Consider the following 5385-nt stretch of genomic DNA (forward strand, 5'->3'; position numbering starts at 1 on the left):
TGGGTTTACCCCATTCTCCTGCCTCAGCCTCCTGAGTAGCTGGGACTACAGGCGCCCGCCACCTCGCCCGGCTAGTTTTTTTTGTATTTTTTAGTAGAGATGGGGTTTCACCGTATTAGCTAGGATGGTCTGGATCTCCTGACCTCGTGATCCGCCCGTCTCGGCCTCCCAAAGTGCTGGGATTACAGGCTTGAGCCACTGCACCGGGCCTAATTTCTGTATTTTTAGTAGAGACAGGGTTGCACCAAGTTGGCCAAGTTGATCTCAAATTTCTGACCTCAGGTAATCCACCTGCCTCAGCCTCCCAAAGTGCTGGGATTACAGGTGTGAGCCACTGTGCCCAACCTGAACCAGTTTTATCACAGTGTATCCAAGACAACAAGGTAAGCAGTTCAAAAACTGTCAACATTGACAACTGCTTATTTGTTTGAATCAAGGTCACGAGGTCAAGAGATCGAGACCATCCTGGCCAATATGGTGAAACCCTGTCTCTGCTAAAATACAAAATCAGCTGGGTATGGTGGCACGCGCCTGTAGTCACAGCTACTCGGGAGGCTGAGACAGGAGAATTGCTTGAACCCAGGAGGCTGAGGTTGCAGGAGCCAAGATCGCACCACTGCACTCCAGCCTGGGTGACAGAGTAAGACTCCTAAATAACATAAAATAAAATAAAATAAAATAAAATAAAATAAAATGGTTCAGAAGATTCAAAGAGAGAGTGTAGGAGGAATTTTTTTATTTCAAAGTTGAATGGCTCGGTGGGGTATGGTAGCTTACACCTGTAATACCAGATCTTTTGGAGGCCAAGGTGGGAAGATCGCTTAAGACCAGGAGTTCAAGACTAGCTTGGGCAACATGGCGAAATCTCGTCTCTACAAAAAAAAAAAAAAGAAACAAAAAAGCTGGTTGTGGTACACTTGTAGTTCCAGCTACTGGGAGGCTGAGGTGGGAGGATCACTAAAAAAATAAAATTAAAAAAATATAAAGTTGAATTGCTAACTAACCATTGCTAGATATAAACAAGTCCCTCTCCTAAACAAGCTCCATGCAGGGAGAAGTGACTTATGCCCCATCCCCCAGGGCTGAGCACAATGCCTTGTGTATAGCTGATGACTCAACACCATTAGTAGGATTTTATTTTATTTTTTATTTTTATTTTTATTTTTTGAGATGGAGTTTCGCTCTTGATGCCCAGGCTAGTGTCCAATGGCATGATCTCAGCTCACTGCAACTTCCGCCTCCTGGGTTCAAGAGATTCTCCTACCTCAACCTCCTGAGTAAATGGGATTACAGACATGCACCACCACACCCAGCTAATTCTGTATTTTTAGTAGAGATGGAGTTTCACCATGTTGGTCAGGTTGGTCTTGAACTCCTGACCTCAGGTGATCCACTGGCCTCAGCCTCCCACAGTGCTGGGATTACAGGTGTGAGCCATCATGCTTGACCTTATTTTCTTTTATTTTTTTTGAGATGGAGTCTCACTCTGTAGCTCAGGCTGGAGTGCAGGGGCTCGGTCTTGGCTCACTGCAACCTCTGCCTCCCAGGTTCGAGTGATTCTCCTGCCTCAGCCTCCTGTGTAGCTGGGACTACAGGTGTGTGCCACCACGCTGGGCTATTTTTTTTTTTTTTTTGTATTTTCAGTAGAGACGGGTTTTCACCATGTTGGTCAGGCTGGTTCTGAACTCCTGACCTCAGGTAATCCGTCCACCTCGACCTTCCAATGTGCTGGGATTACAGGTGTGAGCCACCACACCTGGCCTAGTTGTGGATTTTAACTGCACAAGAACCATCATTGGCCATGGCAAGACGATCTATTTGCTGAACCTTGCCTGGCATCTGAGCATGGAATTCCGTAATGAACTGAGAAATGAACTTTAGGGCGCTAGAGCAGATGCCCACAGGCATGACTTCAAAGACCAGTGTTAGAACATTCCACAATGGGGATGTATGCAATGAAGACACACCTGCCCAGGAATGAGTTCAGGTGGTAGCACAAGTTGACCTGTTATGCATCTTCGATGGTGATACGGTTTGGATTTTTGTCCGGGCCAAATCTCATGTTGAATTTGAGGAGGGGCCTGGTGGGAGATGACTGGATCATGGGGGTGGATTTCCCCCTTGCTGTTCTCATTGTAATGAGTGAGTTCTCATGATAGCTGATGGTTTGAAAGTGTGTGGCATTTCGGCTGGGCGCGGTAACTCACACCTGTAATCCCAGCACTTTGGGAGACTGTGGTAGGCAGATCACGAGGTCAGGAGACCAGCCTGACCAACATGGTGAAACCCCGTCTCTACTAAAAATACAAAAATTAGCTAGATGCGGTGGCATGTGCCTGTAATCCCAGCTACTCGGGAGGCTGAGGCAGGATAAATGCTTGAATCCAGGAGGCAGAGGTTGCAGTGAGCCGAGATCGCGCCACTGCACTCCAGCCTGGGCAACAAGAGCAAAACTCCGTCTCAAAAAAAAAAAAAAGAAAAGAAAAAAAAAGGAAGTGTGTGGCACTTCATGCCTTGCTCTCTCTCCCCTGCTCTGCTATGCTAAGATGTGCCTGCTTCCCCTTTGCCTTTCGCCATGATTATAAGTTTCCTGAGGATTCACAGTCATGCTTCCTGTATAGCCTGTAGAACCGTGAGTCAATTAAACCTCTTTTCTTCGTAGATTACCCAGTCTCAGGTAGTTCTTTATGGCAGTGTGAGAATAGATTGACTAAATATGGTATAAATTTACAGACCGATGCTTTTCATGAATGTATATGCAACAATCCTAATAACAAAGTTAGCAAACCAAACCAATTATATATATAATATGTATATCTATATCAACTATATCTATCTATCTGCCTATCATCTATCTATCTGGCTAGCTATCCATGTATCTATCTATAAAATAGATAATCCATTACAACCATTATGAGGTTTATTCTAGGAATGCAAGGCTGGTTTAACATTTGAAAATCAATCAGTGTAATTCATCATATTAAAGTGAAAAAGGAGATAAATCATAGATGATCTCTACAGATGCAGAGGAAAACATTGAAACAATTCAATACCTATTCATGACAAAACTCTTGGCAAACTAGAAACAGAAGAAAACCTCCGTGTCAGGTAAAATGTATGCTAAACATACACTCTGAGGCTACAAACAAGACCAGAATGACGACTCTCTTGGATTACAATCAACAAGATACTGGAGGCCTTGGCCAGTGTAGTCAAGCAATACAAAGAACAAATGGCATAAGGATTGGGAAGGGAAAAAAATAACACCATCATTATTCATAAATGATCTGACTGTTAACATAGGAAGTCCAAAAGAATCTTCAACATTGTTAGGTTGCCAGTTCTTCCCAAATTGATCTATAGATTCATTGCAATCACAGTCAAAATCCCAGCAAAATTAAAATATTTTTATGGGAGTTGGGAGATCGACAAGCCGATTGTAAAATTTGTATGGAAATGTGAAGGGCTGGGAGTAGCCAAGACAATCTTGAAGAACAACAAAGCTGAAGGACTTACTGTAAAGATACAATAATTAAGACAGTTTTTTTGGGAGGCCAAGGAGGGGGGATCACAAGGTCAGGAGATCAAGACCATCCTGGCTAATACGGTGAAACCGCGTCTCTACTAAAAATACAAAAAATTAGCCAGGTGTGGTGACGGGCACCTGTAACACTCCCAGTGACTCAGGAGGCTGAGTCAGGAGAAAGGCGTGAACCCAGGAGGTGGAGCTTGCAGTGAGCCGAGATTGTGCCACTGCACTCCAGCCTGGGCAACAGAGCCAGACTCCGTCTCAAAAAAAAAAAATACAGCCAGGCATGGTGGCTCACGCCTGTAATCCCAGCACTTTGGGAGGCCGAGGCGGGTGGATCACGAGGTCAGGAGATCGAGACCATCCTGGCTAACACAGTGAAACCCCATCTCTACTAAAAATGCAAAAAATTAGCTGGGCGTGGCGGCGGGTGCCTGTAGTCCCAGCTACTTGGGAGGCTGAGGCAGGAGAATGGTGTGAACCCGGGAGGCGGAGCTTGCAGTGAGCCGAGATCGCACCACTGCACTCCAGCCTGGGCGACTGAGCGAGACTCCGTGTCAAAAAAAAAAAAAAAAAAAAAAAAATACAATTTTGGCCAGCCGTGGTGACTCAAGCTTGTAATCAAAGCACTTTGTGAGGCCGAGGCAGGCGGATCACTCAAGGTCAGGAGTTCAAGGCCAACCAGTTTGTGACCAGCCTGGCCAACCCCGTCTCTACCAAAAATATAAAACTTAGCCCAGTATGGTGGCAGGCGTCTGTAATTCCAGCTACTCAGGAGGCTGAGGCAGGAGAATTGCTTGAACCTGGGAGGTGGAAGTTACAGTGAACCGAGATCATGGCATGGCACTCCAGCCTCAGTGACAGAGAGAGACTCCATCTCAAAAAATAAATGAATAAATAAATAAATAAATAAAAATTAAAAAAATAAAAAGGAATGAAAAAAGAAAATGCAGCATATAATGTACTTGAGTGCGTGGTGCATGGTGTTTTTAAAAAACATTATGCTTACAAATAGTTTTTAAAAATGTTTAACGGGCGCAGTGGCTCACGCCTGTAATCCCAGCACTTTGGGAGGCAAGGCAGGCAGATCATCTGAGACCAGAAGTTCGAGACCAGCCTGGCCAACATGGTGAAACCCCATCTCTACTAAAATTAAAAAATCATAGCCGGTTGTGGTGACATGCACCTGTAGTCACAGCTACTTGGGAGGCAGAGATAGGAGAATTGCTTGAACCCAGGAGGTGGAGGTTACAGTGAGCTGAGATCATGCCTCTGTACTGCAGCCTGGGCAACAGACCAAGTGTCTGTCTAAAAAAAAAAGTATACAAACAGAACCATTGTCCCTTTATGTCACCACCTAATCTTTTTTTAAAAAATTATTATTTTTTACTAATAGAGATGGGGTCTTGCTATGTTGCCCAGGCTGGTCTTGAACTCTTGGGTTCAAATGATCCAACCAACTTGGCTTCCCAAAGTGCTTGGAATACAGGTATGAGCCACTGTACCTGGCCTAAAATTCTTTTTCTTTTCTTTTGTTTTGTGTTTTGAGACGGGATCTCGCTTTTGTCACCCAGGCTGGAGTGCAATGGTGTGATCTCAGCTCACCACAACCTCGGCCTCCTGGGTTTAAGCTTCCTCTGCCTCAGCCGCCCAAGTAGTTGGGATTACAGGTGCCCACGACCATACGTGGCTAATTTTTTTTTTATTATTATACTTTAAGTTCTAGGGTACATGTGCATAATGTGCAGGTTTGTTACATACGTACACTTGTGCCATGTTGGTGTGCTGCACCCATCAACTCGTCAGCACCCATCAATTCATCATTTATATCAGGTATAACTCCCAGTGCAATCCCT

This window comes from Colobus angolensis, unplaced genomic scaffold (assembly GCF_000951035.1).
Source record: "Colobus angolensis palliatus isolate OR3802 unplaced genomic scaffold, Cang.pa_1.0 Scaffold9, whole genome shotgun sequence".
Classification (NCBI taxonomy): domain Eukaryota; kingdom Metazoa; phylum Chordata; class Mammalia; order Primates; family Cercopithecidae; genus Colobus; species Colobus angolensis.